This window comes from Pelodiscus sinensis, chromosome 6, assembly GCF_049634645.1.
Source record: "Pelodiscus sinensis isolate JC-2024 chromosome 6, ASM4963464v1, whole genome shotgun sequence".
Taxonomy (NCBI): domain Eukaryota; kingdom Metazoa; phylum Chordata; order Testudines; family Trionychidae; genus Pelodiscus; species Pelodiscus sinensis.
In genome coordinates this window covers 47,546,341-47,573,964 of record NC_134716.1, presented here as the reverse complement: position 1 = coordinate 47,573,964, position 27,624 = coordinate 47,546,341, and the positions used below count along the sequence as shown (strand labels likewise).

The window sequence follows — 27,624 nt, the reverse complement described above, 5'->3', positions numbered from 1 at the left end:
GTTGGGAGAAAAAGCAGTCGGTCAAGAAGAGGCAGAGTGAGGGTAGGATTTTGGGGCAAGGGAAAGTGGAGTGGTGCCTCAGGGTGATGCAACCACCCTGAAAATTAAAGGTAGGTCGATGAAAGAATTCTTCCAGGGCTGTAGATTTTTCACACCTCAGAGTCATAGCCGGGTCAACCTAACTTTTTTAGGTTAAGACTAGGCCTTACTATAGCAACAGGAATGGCTCTCCCCTCACTGTAGTCAATCTACCTTCCCAAGAGGCAGTAACTAGATTAACAAAAAAATTATTTTATCAATCGACTGCTGTCACACTGTCACACACAGAGACTTAGGTGGGCTTCACTACATTGCACAGGTTATGAATTTTTCACAACCCTGAGCAATATAGCTGGATCAGTCTAATTTTCTAGCACAGATCAGCCCTCGGACAACAATTATTTATGACTCCGGAATTAATTCAAAAACCTGAGGGACATGTTTTGCACTAAGGATGTGATATGGGGTCAGGAGTCGGCAGCAGCTGAAGCCCCAGCACAGGGCAAGGAACTGAGGACAGTCCCAGCCCCAGCATGGGACCAGGAGATTGCAGCCAATCCCCACCCCAGCATGGGATTGGGAGCCTGTAGCCAGCCCCATAGAGGACTGGGAGCAGGAGCTCCATGGACTGGGGGCTGCTCCAAAAGGGCTGGAGTGATCCCCACCCGGGATCCTGCTTAGTTGGTTAACCAGTTAAATGTTAGGTTATCCTGATAAACAGGGCTCGACAAATAATACAATCTACTCGCCCATGGCGAGTAGATTTTAACCTGGAAGAGCCGGGTTCAGGTGATCTGCGCATGCGCAGATCATCGGACAGCGCAGCTGGTGAGCAGGGCTCGCTGCGGTTTGATGAGCCCTGATGATTAATTAATTGATTAATTGGGATTTTTACATCTCTGGTCTTCACACAACTGCATGTCTACATTTGGCAACATTACATCTCAAGCTGAATGTTTGTATATACCGATGGTTATTTAATAGAACCCTAACTATTCATTTGTGATGGTAAACAATTTGCACATGCAATTGTGGCTGCAAATGTAGGCACACAATTGCTCTAGCATTTTTGTATATGGAACTTAAGCTTCTAGTTTCAAAATGTAGCCCTTACTGTAATTAACAGGATAAAAACAATTTTTGCTCCTACGTTTAGAGCTATTTTGGTGAACTATCCATTTTCAGAAAGTTCAGGTGCCCATATGAACAACTTTAACTTTGGTATTAGAACTGCTCTCCCATCAGGCTAGTTTGGGGATGCACCAAGTTCAATTAATTCTTCCCAATAATCATGATGTCACAAGAAAAATATGTCAAAAATGCTAAATCTTATTACTTACAACCTTCTTACTGAGTGTTTTTGCAATGCTATTATTTGGCACCTCTTTACAACTGAGCATAGCATAGCATAGTCTGTGCCATATTTTATGCTATAGAAGATGCATTGCATTTCTCTGGGTTTGTAAACACAATTTGGTTCCAAGCCACAACTCATTCTAAGAATCAGTATTGTCTGTCGACAGCTTATGTGCCAAAAGGAGAATGAACATAGGCCACAGCTACCGAGTTCATCTTCTAGAGAGAACTGTCACATGAATACTCAGCCCATTTCCTAGAAGACAAGAGAGCCTGGATCCTTCCAGTTTCCTAGAGAGGAGGATCAAATGGATCCAGAAAGACTATGCCATTTTCTAGAGGATAAGCACATTTAGGCTGTTTAAAGGGGGCGAGATTATGAGAGTCCAACTTTCAGAAGGAAATATATCCATTATATATATTTTTATTTACATGAAAACAAGAATATATTTTAAATGTTATAAAACTGAGCCAGTTTTTTATTTATTTATAGTTTATTTTATAGGAATATAAAGTATAGTCATATACTTTATAAAATATATTCTGCAGATTGCATGTCTAACTGACCTTATTTACACTGGTTCGTATAAAACCAGAGTAGTTCCATTGCTCCCCATTAAGAGCGCTGCATTTGCAGTAGTGCAACTGAGCACAGAGTCTGGCACTTAATCCTGATGTAATTAATACTTAGCAGTACATTTTCAACTAGGTCTCCAAGTGTGTACAGGCAGTCCCCGAGTTACGCGGATCCGACTTATGTCAGATCCGCACTTACGAATGGGGCTTTCTTGCCCCGGAGCTTGCAGGCAGCGGGACCGCCCAGAGCGCAGCGGTCCCGCCACCTCGACCTCCGGGGCGAGAAAAGCTGCTCCGGGTGCCCCTGGTCTGCTGGGGACCGTCTCCAGCAGACCAGGGACACTTGGAGCAAAGCTGGGGAAGCAGAGGGGTCCCACGCCTCTGAGGCTTTGCTCTGGCGAAGCCTCAGAGGCGCAGGACTCCGCCGCCGCTGCGGCTTTGCTCCCGTTGTCCCTGGTCTGCTGGAGACGGTCCCCAGCAGACCAGAGGCACTGGGAGCAAAGCCACGGCGGCGGCTTTGCTCCCCGTGTCCCTGGTCTGCTGGGGGGGGCGCAGTTAGTGCACTTCCTGCCCCCCAGCAGACCAGGCTTTTGTTGTGGACCCTGGGGTAGAGCAGCTGGGGTGCTGCCGGGTTGGTCCTGCAGGGACCTACCTGGCAGCCCAGCTGTTCTGTCACAGGCTCGAGATTCAGCAGCTGTTGAAACTGATCAGTGGCTGATTCCAGGAAGCTGGGGGCAGAGCAATTCTGCCTCCGGCTTCCTGTAGTCAGCCCTGGTCAGTTTCAGCAGCAGCAGCTGAATCTGGAGCCAGTTCCGACTTACATACAATTCAACTTAAGAACAAACCTATAGTCCCTATCTAGTACGTAACCCGGGGACTGCCTGTATGTGCAAAATCATGTAGCTGCACTCTTGTGCCTCCTCTCTGCACAGGCAAACATCTTCAGGCACACTTTCACATTTTAAATACCTCACACCTGAAAGTATGCAAATCTTAGAATTTCCACCTGCAAAACCAGCAAAACACACTGGTGCTATGCTGTATGTTAATCTCCTTCAGTTAAACTACATTCACAGGCAAGAAAAATTCTTCATTGCGCAAATTTTGTGTATGCAAAAGATCGTGGTCCTCCCTGACCTTTCCCATCACATGAGCTAAGTGATGATGGCCTTCAAACAATTAGATTATGATTTATATCTTCTCCTCTAGTTGACATTAGTCGATAAACATCTGTAAAGCTAAATATATTTGATCAATGTATGTACTTTATATGAATTAAGTAAAACCCTGTCTAATTTCCAAAAGACAAGATCTTTCTTACTGGAAAAGACTATTATTTTTCCTGACGTTTTGTTTTTTTCAGAGGCAATTATGTAGTGTGTCTAAGACAGCTGTTCTCCACTGTACCCCATGTCAGAAGCCTGTAAAATTGTAAGTGATCATACATAGACAAAACAACTGAAGGACCCCATCAGAATTTCACATTTGAAAAAAATGGCAGTTTTGCAATTAACTCCACGAGACTATATCCGGCAGTGTTACTGTGAGAGTCAAGGGATTAACTGCAAAGTTCCAATTTACAAATAACTCCCAAGTACATGGTAATCATGTCCCTTACATAATAGCTTGCTCACCTGGTAAACAACAATGGGATACTAAACAGAGAAAAATTCAGAGCTGAAAACAAAACCATAGATGCATCCCATTGTATTCAGTGTCTCTGCTCTTAGATTGCATTTTGCAACTGATAGTTGAACAGTGGGGATGATTATTGGGAACAGTTACTATAATGACTGCCACATTCTCATTGGTCCCAAAGCTGCACATTTGCTGCAGCCAGGTTCTTATATAATTGCAGAGGGTTGTTTTGAAGAGAACATGTTACAAAATGAACCCCAGAAGACAGAAATCTAGACTTATTTTTTCTCCTCTCATGACCATCAGCACATGCTGTTTTCACAGGGTCTCAAGTAAAAGGACAAACAACAGTGCACGTTGTGCAATTTTCACAGTATTTCTTCTCTGCTGCCTGCAACCCCTTTTGCTATGTAAAAAAAGATAACAGCATGTGACAATTTGTACATAAACAGAGCCGTGTGGCCAAGGAGGCGCAGATAACATCCTGAATTTCATAACTAAATGCCTTTCTTGTGGTCAGTTAGCAGAGAAGGTGGGTAGCTGTTTTCCTCTCTGTGTAAATGTTGTTGTTCTTGTGAGATTTGTTTATAAGCACTTGGTACTGAGAAAGAAGAAACTGCTCTTGGAAATTACTGTTGTGGTCTTCTAGTTGTCAGGATACTTTCCTAACTTAGCTTTCTTTTACTCCACCCCTTTATTTTGGCCGCCAGATTTTTGCCTGGGGCTTGTTTGGCAATGGCCCAGTGGGAACCTATTTAAGACTGCAGAAGAGTCAAACAGAATGGTGTCACTTTCCTAAATGGAAACAGATATGCTCAGCTCAAAGTCTCTTCCAAATTAGTAGAGACCTTTAATATGTGCAAATATGATTTCCAGGGCCCTTCACTGGATGACAAACACTGAATGTAATGAGATTAAATGCTAAATAATGATCATGTCAAAGGGTTTGTATTTGATCTCCTGTAGTAGTAACATAACGTTCTGCCAGGAGCAGCAGAGAATGCAGCGCACGAGTGCTGGCAGAGCAGAAAGCCAGGGAGAAAGGAGAAAAGTTCACAAGCCTGGTCTTTTATGGTTTGATGATAGAGAAAAAAAAACATAGAGAACAGCTTGTCACAGTCCTGGGCTCAGCCTCTGCTACGAGGTCAGGCACTGTAAAGATGCAGGAAGGGATCACAGAAGCATCATCTTCATCCCCATAAGCATGTGGGGCATTTCCACAATTACTACTACTCCAGCCCAGTGGTGAAGATAGCCCTGTTTTCTCCCCACAGGGCCTTTGACAGGATGGCTGTGTCTAGACTGCATCCCTTTTCCATCAAAGGGAAGCAAATTAGACCCATCGCAATTGCAAATGAAGCGGGGATTTAAATCCCCCCCGCTTCATTTGCATAAAAATGGCTGCCGCTTTTTCCCGGCTTGGAGCTTTGCCGGAAAAAAGCACCACTCTATACACGGATCTTTCAGAAAATAAAGCCTTTTCCGAAAGATCCCTTATTACTTATTTTAAGAGGAATAAGGGATCTTTCAGAAAAGGCTTTATTTTCCAAAAGATCCACGTCTAGACTGGAGCTTTTTTCCGGCAGAGCTCCGAGCCGGAAAAAAGCGGCAGCCATTTTTTGCAAATGAAGCAGGGGGATTTAAATCCCCGCTTCATTTGCAATTGTGATGTGTCTAATTTGCATCCCTTTTACGGAAAAGGGATGCAGTCTATTCACAGCCGATGTGTGTAGCAAGAGATACTCTGCTTTCACTTCACCTGCCTCCTAGCTCTGGGCTCCATCCCAACACACAGGGCTCTGGCCTCCATACCGCCTCTGCACCATGCATATATCCGACCAGCACCACCATCCTTTTCCCACCCCGATCCACATGAAGTGGAAGCACAATGATTTGCTGTTAAGGGTTTATTTGTGTCCAGAAATGAGAGGGCTGGATTTGGCCAAAAGCAACTGCTGGTATTAGAATAAGGGCCTTATTCTGATCACATTTACACCAGTTTTATACTCATGTAACTCCACCGATTTCCTTGAAGTCACACCTGGTATAAGTGAGAACAGAAACAGGCCACATCTGTCAGATATTAGAATAGAGCTGAGTCTGCACTTTCCCACATGTAAATTGTTATTACTGATAAAATACCTTATTGTGTCATCTCTTTGCACTGTGAGGCCTGGGTTCAAGTCCTGAACAGGTCTAAGTGAAAATGGGACCTAGTCCCTTTTGGTGCATTGTCATGACTCAATTCCCCAACCTGACACTCCGAGTGCAGAGATCGGGGGGGGGGGGGAGGGCTGGCTAGTAGAATAAACTCTGTAAAACCTGTCTCATTGACTCCCACAGACAAACTTATTTGATCTCAGTCCCCCTGAGATCCAAAAAGACAAAAGACTGATTCCTTGCTAACAGCACCCAAGTGACTAAAAGAAAATATAAAATAAACCCTTTTCCATGGAAGAGATCACTTGGGAATCCCCTTCCTAAGGCAAAGCTCTCCACCTGTCCCCAATGTCCATTTTGCTTGGAGTTGGGAAAACAAACAAAGGGAATCCCCAGAGAACAATAGACTCTGCCTGGGTAACTAGGCACGTAAACTTAAAGACACAACAATCGACCAATACTGGTTAATCAAAACAAAAGGAAAACTCTTCTATTACAAAAATAAAACTACTGTTGCAATCATAGTAGGTGACTAGGTGTTAAATAGCCATGAAGTGACATACACTCAGGGAAAATCCCTGGGCTGTAATCCTTAGGCTGTGTCTACACTACATGCCTCTGTCGGCAGAGGCATGTAGATTAGGGTTGTAGGCAAAGGTAAATGAAGCCGCGATTTAAATGATCGCGGCTTCATTTACATTTACATTGCTGCCGCGCTGAGCCGACAAACAGCTGATCAGCTGTTTGTCAGCTCGCCGCTAGTCTGGACGTTCCCCCTGTCGACATCAAAGCCCTTTGTCGGAAGCCCCGTTATTCCTCGTGGAATGAGGTTTACCGGGGCTGCCAACAAAGGGCTTTGATGTTGACAGGGGGAACGTCCAGACTAGCGGCAAGCCGACAAACAGCTGATCAGCTGTTTGTCGGCTCAGCACGGCAGCCATGTAAATGTAAATGAAGCCGCGATCATTTAAATCGCGGCTTCATTTACCTTTGCTGAATAAACAAATCTACATGCCTCTGCCGACAGAGGCATGTAGTGTAGACGTACCCAGAGTTACAAAAGAGAAAAACAATTAGCCAGCTCAGACATGTGTTCCAAGCCCCCTAACAAGGAAAACAATAAACCCTGATGGACTATCTAAACTTTTCCCTACTTACACATTTCAAGCCAGGGACAGCTGGGAATGCTGGGCCTATCTTAAAACTAATATAAAGACTTTGTGCTTGTTTTGGACTACCAGGGCGGAGACACTATTGAGTTGCCAGCCTGAGTGGACTGGTGAAGGAAAGGGTCCCAGTTCTGGGAAGTTCTTTTTGCTGTGGTGGATTAACTCCCTGCCAAAGGGGGAGAAAGAGAGAATGCACAGGGGATGGGCCTGTATAGCCATTGTGTACCAAGAGGCCTGAATGAATTGAACCTCCAGCAGGGAAGTGTTTTAATTACTTTTTAGATGGTGGTTCAGAATTTTTGAGGAGTTCAGAGAGGGAAAGTGGGGTAGTGTGCCTAATGGCGAGTAGTCTTGGGCAAGGAGAGGGCATACTTGGGTATCAGTCCTAATGTTACTGTGCATGTTACTGTACTAAACCACCACACAACTGAGGACAGTTGAGCACAAGTTTACTTTTCTACTCAAAGACCTAGAAGGGTAAAATAGCTGGAGAGCTGCCTCCAAGGGCAGAAGTGCACTACAAGAACTAGAATGGGGAATTTACACCAGATAGTATCTACTAGAAGCTATGTTAGACAGGATTTACACTGTAAACTTATATTGGTATAATTGCAGGCCCATACGAAGGAATTTCTGTGGGGGGGGTGCAAGCTGTGGGAGGGGCTGGTGGTTGCTCCACCCCCATGGCCCAGCCCTCCCTCCAGACTTCCTCCTATGGAGAGGAGCATGAAATCAGTCTCAGCCTTTCCCCTCGCTGGCTGGAGCATGGGGGAGGGAGGCTGGGGCAGGGTGCCACTTCTGCCTTCCACCGGCCAGCTAGAGCATAGGGGGAGGGAAGGTAGGCCAATACGCCACCGCAGTCTCATGCTTACTGGGGAGAGGGTGAGTTTGCACTCTTCACACCCCCCGACCCTGTGTATGTGCCTGAATTATATTACTCAAGGTGAGCACTGTGTCAACGGGAGGGCTTGTCCCATCAACACAGCTACCACTTTTTGCTGTGGTGGATTAACTACACTGACAAGGAAAAGTTCTCCTATTGCATCTTAACTAAAAGTGCTACAAAAGCAAAACTGCACTGATGAAGCTGCGCCACTGTAGCATTTTAATCATAGACCAGCCCTAAGTCTCTTACATCCATGTCTCTCCAGTGCACATCCTGAAGAAATGGACTGAGTGCTCCAGAGCATGGGAGTTAAAAAATGTTTCCCTATCAGGTCAGATAGGATACATCTACACCTCAGGCTGGGGTTGGAATTCCCAATTCAGGAAGACATACCTGGGCTAACTCTGATCAAACTAGCAGGCCGAAAAGAGAATGTAGCCACAAGCAGCAGGACAGGCTAGCCACACCAAGATGTGCTGAGGGCCTCGGATGGCTAGGTAGTCTCAGATGCATAGGTTCTGCCAGGGGTGGCTAGGTGCTCACACTGCCATTGCTGCACTCCATTACATACTCTACACAGGCATGGCTGGAACATACCCGCTGTCACAGTAGAACTGATTCCCAGCAACTACGAGTGGGGGGAGGGAGAGCCAGGACTGGTTGTGGAGTTTATCCTGCAGATCTGCATAGTCATGCTTTTATTGCATTTGGGGAAACATTGCCCTGTCTTTGTTTGGACCCTCGCCATTCATTGAAACCATATCCATAGCTTGCCGCTCACACTATAAAACTAACCTGAATTAAATGGGATGCTGGGGCCCAGTTTATTCTGTCCCATGTTATTTTCTAGACTATTTTCACTATATGTACTTACCTGTGAAAAAGGAGACAATATAATCTCTTGAATTAATATAAGACCCTCATTTGCCCTCTCGCCCCTCATCTGTTTCATCTCACAGGCCAGCAACTATTTTTCTGCAGACAGCGTATCTAGGTCAGTTCTTACATTGGCACCTATCATTCCAGTATCGAAGGACCTCTCCCCAAAATGACAACAACACTGACAACTCTCTCTTCTTTCCCTGCCAGCAACTGAGCACATCATGCTGTGGGATCTCTTATTTAGCTTTGTCCATGTGCAATTAATCAGTTTTAATATGCACTTCCCTCACAGAACTCACAAACTAGGTGTGACATTTACTTTGGCCTCAGTGCTTACAGTCAGGCCCTTCCTGGCAACTGTGACCTACTGTAACCTTGACACAAATGCAAATAAAAATGTGCATTCAACTGTGTGTTACCAATTAAAGCTCTGTAAAGTAGGTGAAGATGTAAGCATATCAGGATGTCACCCGCTTTGCACAGCTATACACAGCTAAACAAGGTACTGGGCAGTGGGGAATCAGAGCAGATATGTACAGATTGCAACTAGCTGTGACGCGGTCAGATTTTTTTTTATTAATGATCCCATACGAAATAAGTTTTTTCACAGTCTAATACATATATCTCAGTCTGCCTCTGCAAAAGAACAGGGTCTTATATGACCCTGGAGATGGCACCTGTTACAACACAAAATGTACAGCACCTCCTCTGCTGGATTCTGAGTAATGTCCTTCTTTCCCACAAGGCAATTGCACTGGCTGCTCTTCGCCTTTTAATAACATGCCCTAAATTGACACGCTCTAAGTTACAAGCAATGAGCTGACCCTCAATAACAGGGAGAGGGAAAAAAAACCCTTAGGAAAAAACTGCAGGATCTCATACAGGAAGCAGTCACGTTACTGTATATCAGATTTATCAGAGGACATGCTGTACACATGAAGAAGGTTTAACTGCCTCTATGAATAGTCAGGCAGTAGCTGCAATAGTTTCTTCAAGAAAAATGAGCCTCTGCCCCAAGCTCCACAACACACGGGTCATTACCATTTTTTTCATTTGCCTACAGGAAAGAGTTTTGCTCCACTAGGCCACACACACTTCAAGTGTGTAGAATGGGCAAAAGTTTCACCTTCCTAACCTTGAGGTGAAAGTGACTGCCAGCAACTCCCATTACTTATCATGCTCCCTCATGAACTCAGTACTTGGACTGTATAGTGTGTATTCTCCTTGCTCAACATGCGCATAGCAGGCTTGCTGGCAAACTTTGTGCTAGATTGTTGGAGTATCAGCCAGACTCAGAGCACAAAAGACACAATTAGAAACAAAAAGGTCTGTTCTGCTATTGGATACAGGCACATTATTCATAGTATCACTGAGGTAGGGTTGGAGGTGTGTCAGCCCCAGAATATTTGAGAAACAAGGGCTACGTCTACACTGGCATGATTTTCCGGAAATGCTTTTAACGGAAAAGTTTTCCGTTAAAAGCATTTTCGGAAAAGAGCACCTAGATTGGCACGGACGCTTTTCTGTAAAAGCACTTTTTGCGGAAAAGCATCCATGGCCAATCTAGACGTGCTTTTGCACAAAAAAGCCCTGATCGCCATTTTCGCGATCGGGGCTTTTTTGCGCAAAACAAATCTGAGCTGTCTACACTGGCCCTTTTGCGCAAAAGTACTTGGACTGTATAGTGTATATTCTCCTTGCTCAACATGCAGCTTCTGCATAGCAAGCCCGAACGGGAGCAGCATAGTATTTCTGCAAAAAGCACTGATTTCATACAGTAGGAAGTCAGCGCTTTTGCGGAAATTCAAGTGGCCAGTGTAGACAGCTGGCAAGTTTTTCTGGAAAAGCGGTTGATTTTCTGGAAAAACTGGCCAGTCTAGACTCAGTTGAGGTGTATAAGATACTATCTTTTATTGGACCAACTTCTGTTGATGAGAGAGAAGCTTGAATCTCTCACCAAGATGATGTCTACACTGCAGCCTTTTGTCAGCAGAGACAATGCAAATGAAGCGCTCATTAGCATTTGTTGTGCTGTCTTTTGCATATCTCTGCCGGTGCGTTTTGCAGAGGGGGTTTTTGCGCAAAAACAAGCAGTGTAGACAAGGCTATTTTGTGCACAAAATGCCTTTTGCGCAAGATCCTGTATACCTCTTTTTCAAGGCATGAGGGATCTTGTGCAAAAGGGAGGGTTTGTGCAAAATGGACCCATCTACACTGAGGCTATGTCTACATGACACGTTTTTGCAGCAGAGAATATGCTAATGAGGGAGTCATAAGCATGAGTCATGACATCATTAGCATATTTTCTGCTGTTTCTTTATGTGCAAGGGGGTTTTGTGCAAAAAGAAGCAGTGTAGCCACTTCCATTTTGTGCAAAAACCTCGTTTTGTGCAAGATCCTTATGCTTGTCCTGGAGAGGCATAAAAGGCATTTTTTGCGCAAAAAGGCCTTGTCTACACTGTTTGTTTTTGCACAAAAAATTCTTCTGCAAAAAGCATTGGCAGAGACATGTAAATGACAGAGCGACAAATACTAATCAGCGCTTCATTTGAATTGTCTCTGCCGACAAAAGGCTGCAGTGTAGGCATAGCCCAAGAAAAGATGGTCCAGTGAGAGATGTTACCTTACCCATTTTGTCTACTATCAGTTACGGGAGTTGTACAAGCAGATTAAAGTAAGACTAAAAAACCCCAAGCATTGAATGTGAGGTGAGGGCTGAACTGGGTTGCAGATGGCCTACCATTAACAGTCACTGTTATCACAAGATGCAGGGGCACTAACATTTAGCATGCAGATTGAAGGGCTGTGATGGGATTCTTGGTATCATGGCAGGAAGAGAATTCTGCTTGCAGGAACAGTGACTAATCTCTCCTAATCTGATATAATTGAGGTGGGGTGGGATCCTGTTACAAAGGCTCTTTGCCTGCTCTATTACAGCCTCCCCGATCAGCTGAAGCTTATATGCCCTTGCTGCTACCAGTTCACTCAAGGAATCAATGCAAATCTCTTTTTCCTTTGACAATGCATACAGGTGGACTTGAAATCTTGAAAGTGGGATGCTGGCAGCAGGGAGATCATTTCAACTGAAGAATGCTGCTGCTTTGCTATCAGGTGGGGACAGGTAAGTGTGTTCCACCAAAACCACTAAGCCTTGACTGGAAGAGATGATTGAAAGGTCACATGACTTGAACTCAGGTGCATGAGCCCTGAGACAGTGCCCAGGTCATGACCACCACCCAGCAGCTTACCTGAGTAACCAGAGAAGGGTTGAGCTCATAGAGATCCCCGCTCCTAAAGCTCGCAATTGGGGGGAAATCCAGCCATTTGATTGGCTGAGGGACTCTATATAACACAGAATAACTATAAGAAGTTGTCCAAGCAACTATTGGAATCCAGAGCAGGCTGCTACTGTGTGTGGCAGGGTGTTGCCCTGCACTGGCCCTTTAAGGGGCTGAGACCTGGAGTCAGGGGAAAGCCCAGCTGAGGCAAATAAGGAGGGCCCAGCTGGAGACTATAAGAGCAGCTCCTGGGAAGGAGGAGAGACCTGACTTGCCTGCTTGCAATGAGAGAAGCTTAAGCCTAGCAAAGCCAAGCTACCCGACTTAAGGTCCAGGGCTGCAAGGAGGCAGTCATGGAGGGCGGGGCTTGCATGGAGGTAGCCCTAAAAGGCCGGGCTGCAAGGAGGTAGCTGGGGGAGTTTGAGCCAGGGAAACCCCAGGTTGTAAGACCACAAGGCAGGGTTGCAGCAGGCAACCGGGCTTGTAGAGGCGTGCCTTTGGCCAGGGAGGAATGGCTGGGAGAGACTGCAGTCTGCCCTGAGAAAGGTCTAGAGAGGGACTGGCAGTGGGTCACTGAGGCCTGGAGGGTGCTGAGGAACTGTGTGTTCCTGGAGGGAGCTGGGTGTTCCCAGGAAGAAGAACTGAGGATCCTAGGGAGGATCCTGGACTGAAGGAAGAACAATGACTGCCCATGATGACTCCACACTAAGGCTACTGGCATGATCTTATGCAAAAACTCTTTAGCGCAAGAGTTCTTGCGTTAAAGTAATTGCGCAAGAGAACGTCTGCTCTGGCATGTGCTTTTGCGCAAGAGCATCCATGCCAGTGTAGATGCTCTCTTGCGCAAGAAAGCTACGATGGCCATTTTAACCATAGGGCTTTCTTGCGCAAGAAATTCCTGTTGCCTGTCTACAGTGGCCTCTTGCGCAAGAGGGCTTATTCCTGAGTGGGAGCATCATAGTTTTTGCGCAAGAAGCCCTGATTTCATACAGTAGAATGTCAGTTTAGTTGCGCAAGAACACACAGCCAGTGTAGACAGGCAGCAAGCTTTTGCGCGAGAGCAGCCAGTTTGGCGCAAGATCGCACCAGTGTAGACACAGTGCAGAAGTTTTCTTGGCAAAAAAATATGCTAATGAGGACTCATTTGCATGAGTTGTGATCTCATTTTCATATTTTCTGCCGATCCGTTTTTGCGCTAGGGGTTTTTGCGCAAAAACAAGCAGGCTGTATCTAGACTGCATCCCTTTTCCGTAAAAGGGATGCAAAATAGACACATCACAATTGCAAATGAAGTGGGGGGGATTTAAATCTCCCCTGCTTCATTTGCATAAACATGGCTGCCGCTTTTTTTCCATCTCAGAGCTTTGCCGGAAAAAAGCGCCAGTCTAGACGCGGATCTTTCGGAAAATAAAGCCTTTTCTGAAAGATCCCTTACTCCTTATTTTAAGAGGAATAAGGGATCTTTCAGAAAAGTCTTTATTTTCCGAAAGATCCGCGTCTAGACTGGCACTTTTTTCCGGCAAAGCTCCGAGCCGGAAAAAGGCGGCAGCCATGTTTATGCAAATGAAGAGCCATGTTTATGCAAATTGCTTCATTTGCAATTGCGATCTGTCTAATTTGCATCCCTTTCATGGAAAAGGGATGCAGTCTAGACACAGACGCAGTGTGGACGTTTCCTTTTTGTGCAAAAAAACCTTTTCCTGCAAGATCCTTATCCCCAAAAAAAGGAGGTTTACCGATCTTGCGAGAAAGGGGGGTTTTGCACAAAAAGAAAATGTGCACACTGCTTGGTTTTTCGCAAAAATGGATTGGCATAAAATATACGAAGGAGATCACAACTCATGCAAATGAGTCCCTCATTAGCATATTTTTTGCCAAGAAAACTACACTGTGTCTACATTGGCGTGATCTTGCGCCAAAGTGGCCGCTTTTCCACAAAAACATGCTGCCTGTCTACACTGGCGGGGAGTTCTTGCGCAAGAACACTGACATTCTAATGTGTGAAATCAGTGCTTCTTGCACAAGAACTATGATGCTCCCGCTCAGGAAGCTGTTTTTGCACAAGAGTCCAGTGTAGACAGGCAACATGAATTTCTTGTGCAAGAAAGCCCTATGGTTAAAATAGCCATTGGAGATTTCTTGCGCAAGAGAGCATCTACACTGGTATGGATGCTCTTGCTTTAAAGAGTATTTGTGCAAGATCATGCCAATGTAGATGTAGTCCTAGTGTAGACATAGCCTAAGTGATTTTTGTCAGAGAAGGAATCCCAGCAGTAATGCTGAAATGGCTTTTCTGTATTGCATTTAGATACTGGGGCATTGATCGATATTTGAGAGCAAACTGTCCTTTTTTCCAGATGTCTGGTGCTTTCTGAAAAAGGCAGAGACAAGATTCCATATCCCACCTGAGATCACAGTTCATCAAAGGAGAAAATCCCATTGCTTTACAATGGTTTCACCAAATGTGGTCTCTGCATAACATTTAATCTGTAAAGAGCCCTTACGAAGCAGAAACAGAGGTGATAGATTTTCAGGCTGAGGTGAAATGAGATCCTCTTATAGGTATGTGTAATGCCAACAGGCGGAATTGAACCTGGGACCTCTTAGTGCAGGAGCTGCTACTGCATGAGTTAAAAGCTGGCTACTAGCAGGCTCATTATTGTCTCAGCAAGTGGTCTTAATGCCACTAAATGGGACAGTACACCACACCCAGCAGGTGTGGGTTACATATGAATCATTGTTATAATCTCTAATGAGAATAAAACAATGTCCAATTTAGAAGCTTCTTTATTCCAGGAACATGAGGGCCATATTCCAAATGATCACTTGAACAGAGCAGCAGATGAGGAAGCTCTGTCAGTATCCAGCTCACTCCCATCCCTACAGTTAGTCCAAAAAAAATACTAGTAATAAACAGGAATGGTAACTTTTCTTTTTTCTAACCAAAAATTCAGTGGCAGTACAGTGGAGCTGTGCTGAATCAAGCATTCCCACAATGAACCATCAGGCTGATTTCTTGGAACATGCGGTGAACTGAACTAAGCTTGATGGACACCGGCCAGTTTCTCCCCCTTGATGTTTTTATTTCAGTCCATGCTGCATTTGCTTAGGAATGTTCTCTTCAGATAGAAGCCGAAGACCTTGTCAGACAAAATGTGCCGACTGCATTTCTTAAGCAGTAAGACCCACATAGGTTTTCCAGTCATTAGTGTCCGCATGGGGTTTTATCTAGTGATATATAGTAAATAGGTGTCAAAGTTATCCTGCTTCTATAAACATATCCAGCACATGGGCTTTCCTCTCTTTCATTATCAGATGTGCCTTCATGAAGGTAGCAATATCAACTGAAGATATTGCTCACATGATATTATGCAAATAATTTTCAGTGAAATTATGCATCCTTTGCTCTTGAACAGATGGGGCTAGGCAACTCTGCACAGCATCTGGCAAGACCTACCTGTATGCAGCTCCATGACTCTAGCCATCAATGGCAGCGGAGTTAAGAACGAGTTATATGAAGGGAGCCAGTGTTATGCTGACATCACTATATGGCTACGTCTACACTGGTATGATCTTCCGGAAATGCTTTTAACGGAAAAGTTTTCCATTAAAAGCATTTTCAGAAAAGCATGTTTAGATTGGCAGGATGCTTTTTGCGGAAAAGCGTCCGTGGCCAATCTAGACGCGGTTTTCCACAAAAAAGCCCCAATCGCCATTTTCGCGATCGGGGCTTTTTTGAGGAAAACACTACTGTGCTGTCTACACTGGCCCTTTTGCACAAAAGTCTTTCAGAAAAAGACTTTTGCCCGAATGGGAGCAGCATAGTATTTCCGGAAAAGCACTGACGATCTTACATGAGATTGTCAGTGCTTTTCTGGAAATTCAAGCGGCCAGTGTAGACAGCTGGCAAGTTTTTCCGCAAAAGCAGATGATTTTGCGGAAAAACTTGCTAGTCTAGACACAGCCTATGAGGGATAGAGTGATGGATGATACAGCAAAAGGACAAAATACCCCACTCAAATGGAACTGTGCTTCGCTCCAAAATGAAATTGTGAGACAGCAATAATGGGGGCCTATCAGGCCAAAACAGGTCTCAGCCAGCCCATTTGGGGACAGGAGAGCCACCAATGAGTCTTCCTAACCTATTCAGTCCAAGTAGCACTTTTATACAAGAGGCTCTGAACGATTCCTCCCATGCTCCACTAGTGTGGAGTGGGTAGAGTAGATGTTCCATAGCCAGCATAGATGAGAAACTGAGATTAGGCTCAGCTGAGGTTGAATGGAGCAGGAGGATATCTCATTTGCATAAGTTCCCTGCTCCCTCCAGAGACCTCACAGGTCAGAACCATACAGTATCAGATGTTCTGCTCTCCACCCCCTTCCATGCTGGACCAACCAACCTGAGGATCTATCAGGGCAGCAAAACACTACTTGCATGGGGACCTTATTCCTTAAAAAAGCACGTATACAGGATCTTGCGCAAAAGGGTTTTTTCCCCATCTACACAGTGTTTTTTCCACAAAAACCTCTTCTGCAAAACAGATCGGAAGAGACTATACAAATGAGAGTGCAAGAAATGCTAATGAATGCTTCATTTGCATTGTCTCTGCTGACAAATTCCTGCAGTGTAGATGTAGCCTCAGTGTTCCCCATCCATCTTCTCTTAGTCCATCTATCATTCTAAACAAAGATCTCAAGAAGGAGTCCCATGGCACCTTAAAGACTAACAATTTTATTGTAGCATAAAATTTTGTGAGTTGCAACTCACTCCATCAGATGGATGAGGGGAAAGCAAAAGAAACAGTAGGGATACAGGGATCTGAGCTAATTCAATCCAGGTGGATGTGGATTTGAAGGTGAGAATACCTAAAGTGGAAAATTGCTTATGGTAATGAGCGAGCCATTTCCTATCCCTGTTCAGACCTATTCTGATGGTGTCAAATTTGCATATGAATTCCAGCTCAGCAGTTTCATATTGCAGCCAGTTTTTGAAGACTTTTGTTTGAGGATGTCAACTTTCAAGTCTGCAACTGTGTGTCCAGGAGGTTAAAATGTTCTCCCACTGTTTTTTTTATGTTACCATTCTTGATGTCTGATTTGAGTCCATTTATTCTGTTTTGTAGAGGCAATCTGGTTTGTCCAATGTACATGGCAAAGTGTCCCTACACACATTCATGATTGTTGCTGGTACTTCTGTTACACATAGCTTTTGTACCTCAGTAGTGAACGTTAATAGTGCAGAAAAGTACAACTTAGAGCAGTGTTATTAAAACATTCTGGGGCATTACTTCAGAGCTTTAGAGTATTTTTCAAATAAGAATTCATTGTCATATTTGCTGAGGGTCTCTTTGTAGACCTTGGGAATAGCTCTATTTTAAAGTCATTCTTCCACTAATTTTTAATTCTCAGACATGTTTCAGGAATTAACATGTGTCCCTATTTCAAACCCACGGAGCTGTGCATGACATTTCTGACATATTTATAGTCCATAATAGCTCACAAATATGGGTTCAGTCTTGCATCCAGATTTCTGGGTGAGGACAGCCACTTTTATCTTGTCAGACTGAATCCTGAACAAATGCATAAGAGGTCACAAATTTAACCAGCTACTCTGGGATATTTACTTGGACACCTGAGAGGAGGACCAACCACTTTGGATTAGATTTTCCCCTGGTGGCACAATGATGGATATCAGACACACAGCCAAGTGCTTGTGCTGTCTAAGTGTCACAGGAATGCAGTTGGTTCAGGAAAATTCAGTGTGAAGAGAGGGCAAAAGCAATGTACATGCCCACCAGCGGTTGTCTAGCACTTGCTGTTGAAAGGAACATGCTCATTAGCTGGCTGTAGAGTGTGGGGAAACTGAACATATTTCCTAATCAGGAGCAGCCCGAGGCCAGCTGCAGCAGCTGGCACCCTAGGCGGGGCAGCGCAATCGGCGCCCCTGCCTGCACAGCCGTCAATGGCCGTGATGTCATCACGGGGCGCCCCGGGGTGCCACAGTGTCATCATCGGGTGCCCGGGCCAGCAGCGCCCTAGGCAGCCTAGCTCACGTAGGCTCACGGGCCACCGGTGCTCCTAATCCACATTCAGTTCCCTCTTGGGGGTATGTTACAGTGACGAATGTTTTAGGGCCCGACTCAACACTCTTTGAAGCAAACGTTAAAGCTTGCAGTAACTTTTATGTGAAATAGGTCAAGTCCTTTTTTTCTAGCATACTTCAGTGGACACTCACTACCTTGCAGGATCAAGCCCATAGAGCACAGAAGTAAGTGGAGATTAAGAAGACTCAGCACTTCTGGGAAATTCTCAGCACCTAACAGGACTAACCTTACAGGAAAGATCCTACTTTGCTGCTTGAATTGGGATGGAGTTAATTGTTCTTATACCGTCATTCCCTCCTTGAGCATTGCTGCACCAGAGGGCAGGAACTAACTTGCCAGTCACAACGGATTGGCCCAATTAGGAGGATCTAGGAGTGGTAAAAGACCTGGAAAGGTCACATCAAGTTAAAAAAAGAAGACATGGGCTTTATACTTTTGTTGAAATTTACATAAAGAGTGAGTGAGTCACATATTTTATGAGTAAATAGGGGAGATGAATGGCTATTCATTTTTTTGGTCAGTAAGCACTTAACTGTTTATTTCCCTGATTCTGAGGATTTGTGTTAATGGGAACTTTGGCCATTTTACTTCTGAATTTTGTGTGGGAATATAAACAATAGATGAGTCATGTACTTTATAGGTAAATAATGGGAGGGAAATAGCTATTCAGATACCAGTCTTAAAGTTGATAGTCTTCTTGCTTGTTCTACCAGAGTGAAAATATTTGTTACACATTGGAAATTATAATCAGTAAAATATGCTGTGTAGCAGTGTGAAGGGGGCCCCTTCCATGATATCCGGCCCCCTCCGTCTCCCTATCTCCAACCCACAATGTAACTCCCAGTCATGAGGCTTGCATGGATCCTTGGTGCTGTATTTACCCCCTTAAATAAAGGACCTTCTCTCCAGGCCCCAGCCCAGGGCCCTAAGATGGGGGTATCTTCCTCCCTCCACCTGGCTGATGGGGCTAGCTGCCTTAATGCATCAGCCCACAGGCGAGGCTCCTTCCGCCCATCCTGAGCTATTTCCTCACCCCCGCTCACCGAGTCCCTCCGCCGGCTTCTTCCCCTGGGCCCAGCGACCCCTCACCTGTCTCTCCTCCCGTTCCCCCTTGCCTGGGCTGGCCCTCTCTCTTTTGTAGGCCACCCTCCGTCCTCCATACCGGTCCCAGTGTGCCTGCACCGGCGTCTCCCACACTCACTCCTCCGCACCCTCGCAGGCACCTCCCGACATGCTCTTTAATGCACATGCACCGGTGTTCCTCGGGCTCTCCCTCGAGGTGCATGTGCTTCCATCACGCGCTGTCGTTCCGGCCACCGCCGCTTCTTCTCCTGCTGGGAGGGATGGGGATGGGTCGGTCAGCCACCGCCCTCCTTTGGGGTCCGGTTTGGGGCCATACGGGGTTTCGTCACCCCGTAACAAGCAGGTTGTATTCAATGGGTTTACTCCATATAGGGGAAAACCAACAGTTTTCACACTCTTTGATCTATATCACTTTTCGTATCTATGGATTTAGTATTTGAGAAATGTTCAGGGAATATATGGTGGTGACAAGCTTGAATTATTACAACCAGATGTTGGTGGAAAATGCAGAAGTCTGTTAGGTCCTGAGACTGCTGATGACGCTCACATGCTTAACTTTACACATGAAAGGAGTCCCATTGACTTCATGGAAGCTTCTTCCACGGATAAGTACTTGGAGGACTGAGACCTTAGGCACAGATTCTGCCACACACTGTGCACGGAGTCTCCTCAACTCCAGTCAGTTGTACTTTTCACCAACTTACACATGTGTACAGGCAGTCCCCGGGTTACGTACAAGATAGGGACTATAGGTTTGTTCTTAAGTTGAATCTGTTCGGCTGCTGCCACTGAAACTGACCAGGGGCTGACTACAGGAAGCCAGAGGCAGAGTTGCTCTGCCCCCAGCTTCCTGGAATCAGCCTGATCAGTTTCAACAGCTGCTGAATCTGGAGACTGGGACAGAACAGCTGGGGCGCTGCCCAGTAGGTTCCCACAGGACCAACCCGGCAGCACCCCAGCTGCTCTACCTGAGGCGTCCCGCAACAAAAGCCTGGTCTGCTGGGGGGGGGCACACTAGCTGCACCCCCTCCCCACCAGCAGACCAGGGAGACCCGAGCAAAGCCGCACAGGCGGAGGGACCCCGCTGCCCATGCGGCTTTGCTCCTGTCTCCCTGGGGTGCTGGGAGGAGTCCCCCCTAGCACACCAGGAAGACCCGAGCAAAGCCGCACAGGTGGAGGGACCCCGCCGCCCGTGTGGCTTTGCTCCTTTGCCCCCGAGCAAAGCCACACAGGCAGCGGGATGCCACCTGTGCGGCTTTGCTCCTGTCTCCCTGGTCTGCTGGGGGGGTCCAACAAAGCCGCTGGACCCCCCCCAGCAGACCAGGGGGACAGGAGCAAAGTCGCCCAGGCGGCGGGGATCCCGCTGCCTGGGTGGCTTTGCTCCCGGGCAAACGAGCAAAGCCGCCCAGGCGGCGGCTTTTCTTGGGTGTCCCTGGTCTGCTGGGGGGGTCCAGCAGCTTTGCTGGACCCTCCCCCCAGCAGACCAGGGAGACCGGGAGAAGCTTTTCTCGCCCCGGAGGACACGGGCGGTGACCCACCGCCCGTGAGCTCCGGGGGGAGAAAAGCCCCATTCGTAAGTGCGGATCCGACAAAAGTCGGATCCGCGTAAGTCGGGGACTGCCTGTATATAGTTTTTGTAGTATTGGGGCCTTTGTAAATTGTTTGAGGCAAAGACTGTGTCTTAGGCAGGTCTACACTGGTAGAGAAAATCGAGGCAAGATATGGAACTCCAGTTATGTGAATTGCATAGCAGAAGCCAACGTACTTTGCATCAATTTTCTGAGGTGTCTCCATAGTGGAAGGCTGATGGGAGAGTTTCTCCCGTCGACTTCCCTTACTCCTTACAACTGAGGAATTCTGAGGTTGATGGGGGTGCCCTCAGCATTTGATTTAGCAGGTCCTTACCAGACCCCATAAATCAAATGCCAGAAGATCAACCTCTGGAGTGCTGATCTCCCCAGAAGTGTAGCTGTGCCCTTATTGTATTTTCTGTACAAGAGCAGCATATAGCTACTGTGCAGGATCGATTATCCAAAATTTGAATACAAAGCTGTTGTGTCCATTGATTTTGATTGGCCAGATAAGTCATGGATATTGCTTGTATTCTCTGGGTAAGTGTAACTCTTAGACTATGTCTACACTGTAAATACAGGGGTGATTTGCTGATCATGTAGATGTACCCATGCTAGCATTTATCCAAACAGCTGGCTGAAAATAGCAGTGAGAAGCCTGCCTCATGTGTTCATACTTTTGGTCTGCATGGAAGCCTGTGCCTTGGTAGTCTCACCGTGTTTTTAGCAAGTTAACTAAATTAAAGCTAGTGCCATACTAGGCAGTCCTGAGACAAAGATGAAACTCCTAGTTGTTCAAAGCTTTGTTACTGTGCAGGAGAGTGGACATTCCCCTCCAGAGATGATGGGTAGTCAGATGATGAGTGGAGAAGAGATTCTCTTTTCACAGCTGAAAGGCTTCTTTATACAGTGACTGGGGCATGGGTAGCCAGGCCAACTGGTCAGAGCCAAGAGTCAAAACCAAAGATAGTATCAGGTACCAAGCTGAAGGTTAGAGCTAGAGATGATGCCAGGTGACAAGCCAAGGGTCACAGCTGGAGATAAAGTCAGGTACCAGACCAGGGGTCAGAAATGCAGATAGAATCAGGGGTAAAGTTGAGGAACAGGGATAAGGAGTAGTGCAGCATGGTAGGAACTGAAGTAGATGGGAATCTGGAATAGGAAGACAGAAGTTAGGAGCAAGCAGGGACCAGGTGCAGCCTGGAATGCAGGGCTCAGGAGTCAGATGAGCAGGTACTAATACAGAGTCTATTACATATGTAGCGGGTTCACTCACTCTCCGCATGGCTTCTTCCTTCAGGGTGGCTTTCGGGAAGTAAACGGCTGCTCTGATGCTGACGTGCCCCCTTTGGGTGTGGTGTTCTCTTCGGGGCACTGCCTTCCGGCAGTGACCACTCTGGTCTTGGTCCATGAAGTCATCAGGTAAGGATCTAGCACGAAAAGGGGGTTTTGCGCAAAAAGAAAACAGCCATACTACTTTTTTTCCCTGGCAAAAATGTTGTGCATAAATTATGCAAATGAGGTGTAGCGATATGCTAATCTGCACCTCATTTGCATGCTCATTGCTGGCAAAAACAGCAGTGTAGACATAGCCTTAGAGACATAGAATCCGACCAGTTTACTGCTATAGTGAACTAGCTACATGCAACCAGCCAAATAGCCAGATGTGGTTAGTGCAGAGTTTCTCAAACTGTGGGTCCCGACCTCCCGGGGGGTTGTGAGCAACTTAGAGGGTGGTCGTGGTATCACAAGTTTGAGAACCTCTGGGTTAGTGGCTAGTGTGTTGGCTATCATGGACTTAGAATATGTCTACATTGCATTTAAAACCCCTGCATAACAGCTGACTTTGACTCCTGGGACTCGGGTTGCAGTGCTGTTCAATTGCAGTGTAGATTTCTGGTCTCAGATTGGAGCCCAGGCTCTAGGACCCTGCAAAGTGGGAGGGTCCCAGAGCCCAGGCTGCAGCCAGAACCCAGAAATCTACACTGCAATTAAACAGCTCCACAGCTTGAGCCCAAATCAGATGCCATGGATTAGACACGGGTGTCTAAATGCTGTATAGATCTACCTTTAGGATAGGGGTGGACAATAAAACAGTGGTGGTTCACCAGGATTAGCCCCTGGCAGGCTGCCACTTCCATATTTACCTGCAGTTCCACAGGTATGGGCAACTGCAGCTCCTGCTAGCCACAGATCGCTGTTCGTGGCCAATGGTAGCTGTGGGAAGCGGTGAGGACAAGGACACTGCTTCCTGCAGCTCCCATTGGCTGAGAACAGAGATCTGCGGCCAACAGGAGATGCAATCGCCAGACCTGAGGAAGCACAGGTAATTACAGCAGTGGTGGCCCACCTGGGGCTAACCCTGGGGAATCGGATCACTTTGTCCATCCCTGCCTTAGGATGAAATTCATCCTTCTGCAGAAGACCAGTTCAAGGCCTATGAATCAGTTACATTCCAAATAAGCACAATTTTGAGGGATTAAGGGGAATTTATGTTGTGGAAGCCCAGTGCTGGCCCGTTATACAGAGGTGAATCTCACCTTTAATAAAAACACACATGCCTTTCTTCTCCTACAATAATTCCCGCTAGCCTCAGCATCTTAATGTCTGCTCACAGTACTCCCTAGACTCTTTAAGGTGCCTGGTGAACGTGGGTTTAATATAAAGAGTGCTCACAATGTAACAGGTACTGTATTTTCTGCAGGAAGTCTCAGCTCTCGATCTATAGAGAGGTATCATCACTATTTGCTTCTTTAAATCTTGTTGCACATTTGGGAATTTATGTGCCCTAGAAAGCCTAAACAGCGCTTCAGGAGAAGAAGGCAGAACTTCAAGGTTGCTGATAAGAGAAAAGGGGGCTGAAGCAAAGACCTGGACAGCCCCCAGGAGACCTGAATGGCACTGGTGAAGGACTCATAAAACAGAACAGTAACGATTACACTCCTTATGAAGTAAGTCCTATTTCATATGACTTCAAGCCACAAACAGCACAACAAAGGGATACAAGGACATGGAGCACCCAAGAGCAAACTGTAGTTTCCTATCACAGGGGTAAAAAAAGAAAACACTTTTGATTTATTTCACATATTTTCTGCCTTACAAATGCCCCTGTGTAGAGCTGAGCAAATGATATTCATTGTCCATAACAGCTTTGTGAACTTAGCCTTTTATTCTGTTCATGAATTGATCTTGTTTTCTTTGTAATCCATAAGAATTTGCTAGTATGTTCATCTGAACAAATCTCACCAGCATGCCATTGGTTCATTGGCTGTTCATGTCAATTATCCACTGTGTTTTACTGGTCACTTAAGTCAAGAGTTTTTCCTCTGCTCTTTGATTGGATTATTACAATTTTTAAGAGGAAAAAGACATTTTTAAAAGATTAAAAAATAATGAATACAGAATAACAAACTCCAGGTAAGAGATACTGGATAAATATCATTCACGCTAAACTTTGTGAAGCTTGGGACCTGCAAACATTTTCATGAGTGCTTATCAGACACTCAAAACCTCCTGGACAAATAATACCACTGTAATATGAACTCATCACCTTTATTCACAAAAATATACACAAATCACCTTTTTTCTTAGTGAGACAGCTATAGCTTGCTTGTGCAAGTGTTACTGTCAAAAAGCAAAGTTTACAATCATTAGTCTCTTTGCTCGTATTTAGCCCATCAATAAAGGCAGATCAGTACATCTGGGTTTAGGTCGGCATGATCCAGTGCCTAGAAGGCACACACAAAGCGAAAACTGTTTTTCCTTAAAGGGCAATACACTGGAAAGATTTTATCAATATATCTCTGAAAAGCCCTATTGATTGCACCTTGTCTTAGCATCACTGCACTTTCTGAAACAGACAGTGGTAATATAAGTATGTAGAAGGAAGGAGTAATAGTGGAGTGCGTGAATTGCCAAAGGCCTGAATTTGTAGGAGAACTGCCAAATGACTTTGGATCCTAGAGCAGGATAAGCATTTGCAGGAGCCAAGACAAGGAAACAATGATGGAGTAAGGAGAGGATTCTGTGGCCAAATCAGTGCTAATTGAATGTTGGTCTCCAATGAGGCCAAGTCAGGCAGTCTATCTTCAGTCAGTCAGACGAACACAAGGCATAAGAGGCTATGTTTTCTACTCTGTTATCAGCGGCGGATTTGGGGCAGGGTGAGCGGGGCGGCTGCCCTGGGCCCTGCACTTGCAGAAGCCCTGTGCATGCGCCGTGGCGCCACAGCGCATGCGCCGTGTCAAAGGGGGGGCCCCGCGGCACTGCCCAGGGCCCCACGGCACTCTCATCCACCCCTGTCTGTTATGATGTGTTTTACATACACACCAGTCATGGCACAGAAACAGGTACAGAATGCTCAGTACAAATTCAGTAGCAAAACAACTTTCTAATTCCTAAGTGAATGGTGAGATCTCTATATAATGGAGAGGAAACTCACACATTTCACAAAGAGGAAAATATTTAAAATTAGCTTTAATATGCATGGCCAGCTACTTTGATGTATTAGCAGGCACAATATACTTTTGAGATCTCAGCTACTTTTAACTAAGCCAATGGTGAAAAGCAACCTCACAAGCCAGCAGGCCCCTAAGACTACAAGTTGAACCTCTCTAATCAGAAACCACAGAATGTTTGAACCATAGGAGGTCAATACTGTCTAGCAGCACTACCTACACTGCCACTACTTTCCGGGCTGTTAGAAAACATTTAGAGATAAATTAGAACTAAATAACAGAACAAAGAGAGCCAGAAGTAGTGGCTGTAAACAAACTTCATGGGATGGCAGGAAAAACTTGGCTATTTTCCCTAACATTGCAAAAGACAAACCACGAAAAAGTTATTGTGCTTATTTGTTCCACCCTTAGCTGGGAAATTGAATGCTGGTTTGCCGTGTGCAGACACAACATCTTCCTACTAGATTAGACCTCTCATCTGACATTTATTGGACTTGGCCACTAAGGGGTACCAGTCTCTACCAGCTTACTCTGAAAGACTTTGATTTTCTGACAGTGGCTGCTTCCACAGCCTTCAGATTAAGAGGTGACAAAATGTTCAACATGGACCAATCTTTCAACTGGCAAACACCACTTACCCAGATTGAACTAACCAGTTCTGCAAAAAAGGTCACATTGCCTTTGGCTTCATTTCAGATCAGAGAAAATATTGTCAATGTTTTAGGTCTACAGTACCTCAGCTTCATGAAAAAGGTTGTAGTGACCCAGACACTTGCCCAGAATATACAAAAAGCCAAAGTCAACTTAAAAGAAATGTCCTAGCCTTTCTCCAACCCTATTCACTTTTAGGCAAGCTTCACGTGTATTACTGAAGAATACATCATGTTCAGACTCTTACAAGAAAAAATACAGACATCTCCTTAGTTAAGCCGTACTGGAATTAAAAATTATCTGCATTTTATTCACATTTTCCAAAATGTCCCATTTGCCAATTCTCTTGAGCTCTTGGAAAACAAAATCCTTTCTGTGTCAAAACATATTTTTCTCTTTCTCTACTCAACTAATAAATACACTGCAGCCAGGAATTTAAATCTGGGGAATACAAGGAGCAAATGGATGAATTCTGAAGTAGTAGTAAAATAAATATCACTGAATTATTGCATTATGTTTTATGCATCGTTTCCAGATTCAAAGCTGTACAATTTTACGTAAATATATGTCAGATATGAACAACTGGTCCTGCATTTCATTAGTCTAACATTTTCAAAATGACAAATGGCAAGGATAGATTAAGACAAAGGTACTATGGGTAAAATTTTCAGAAGTGTCTAAATGATTTAGAAGCCTACATTCCATTTTTCCAAAGAGACACATTTAGAACACTTAGGTATATCTACATAGCAAAAACTATGCACAAGCCAGCCTACACACGCTAGCTTCAATCCAAGACAATGGAACAGAGGTTTCTGCAAGGTTTGTACTAGCCTATACTGGACCCTGAGTACATATACCCAGCTCACTCTGAAGCTCCCCACTGCAATGTCTTCACTACTATTGTTACCTGCATTTGCTATATTTCAGGTTAACTCTGGTAGGCAGGCTAGTCTGTGCATGGCTTTTGCTGTGCGTAGACATACCTTTTGCCTCATTGAAAGTCAATGGGACTTAAATTAGACTCCAGAAAGCCTAAGTTACTTTTGAAAATGGGTGTTCAGCCAAACCTGCACTTCTATGCCAAAGTGCTTTTGCTGATAGTGTTTATTTCTCTTGCCAACAGCAGGTGCAATTATTTGTTGGTGTAAACACTCCAGCTCATCTGAGGAAGTGGGGTTTACCCACAAAAGTTCGTGATTCTATGTATTTGGATTAGTCTTTCAGGTGCCACAGGACCACTCGTTACATGAAGAGAGTTTGCCACCATCACCAATAGACTGACAACACTTTACTAGTCTTAACATGGACATAGGTGCTTTTCACAGTTTTATCCTGTAGGCTCATGCCTTGGACCCCAGTTTCTGGAGTCTTGTTTTAAACTAGACTGAAATCTCCATGTGTATGTCTGTACTGTAGCTGGGAGTGGAAGCAAGCCTCCCAGCCCTGGTACATAAATTCATGCTTGTGGGCCTTCAGCTAGCATACTAAAATCATTGTGTGAACATTGCAGCTTCTGTGGTGCAATGGGTTCTCAAGCCTGCTCAAGCCCACGGATCAGAGCTTGGGTGGCTATCCTGAGCATCAGCGGAAACCAAAACATCGACACTGCTCATTTTAGCACACTAGCTAGCACACCTCTGCCTACCCGGCCTGGGATACTCAATCCCAGTTGCAGTGTATCCATACCCATTTATTTTTGCAGGCCTTCTGCATGGCTCACTGACAGGATCCAGCGTGGGTTTATATTTTATGAATGCATAGGTGGCAAATA

General features: G+C 45.3%; 1 long non-coding RNA gene across 2 annotated transcripts; it reads left to right on the top strand.

Moving 5' to 3' along the window:
• Nucleotides 1–26,333, top strand: LOC142830054 (uncharacterized). Of its 2 annotated transcripts, none has more exons than XR_012905080.1 (4): nt 1–110; nt 11,738–11,827; nt 22,043–22,164; nt 23,447–26,333. It is a non-coding gene; the product is annotated as an uncharacterized LOC142830054 (long non-coding RNA). The 2 variants fall into 2 exon arrangements; XR_012905079.1 differs by lacking the exon at nt 1–110 and adding an exon at nt 4,034–4,141.
• Nucleotides 26,334–27,624: the final 1,291 nt, after the last annotated feature.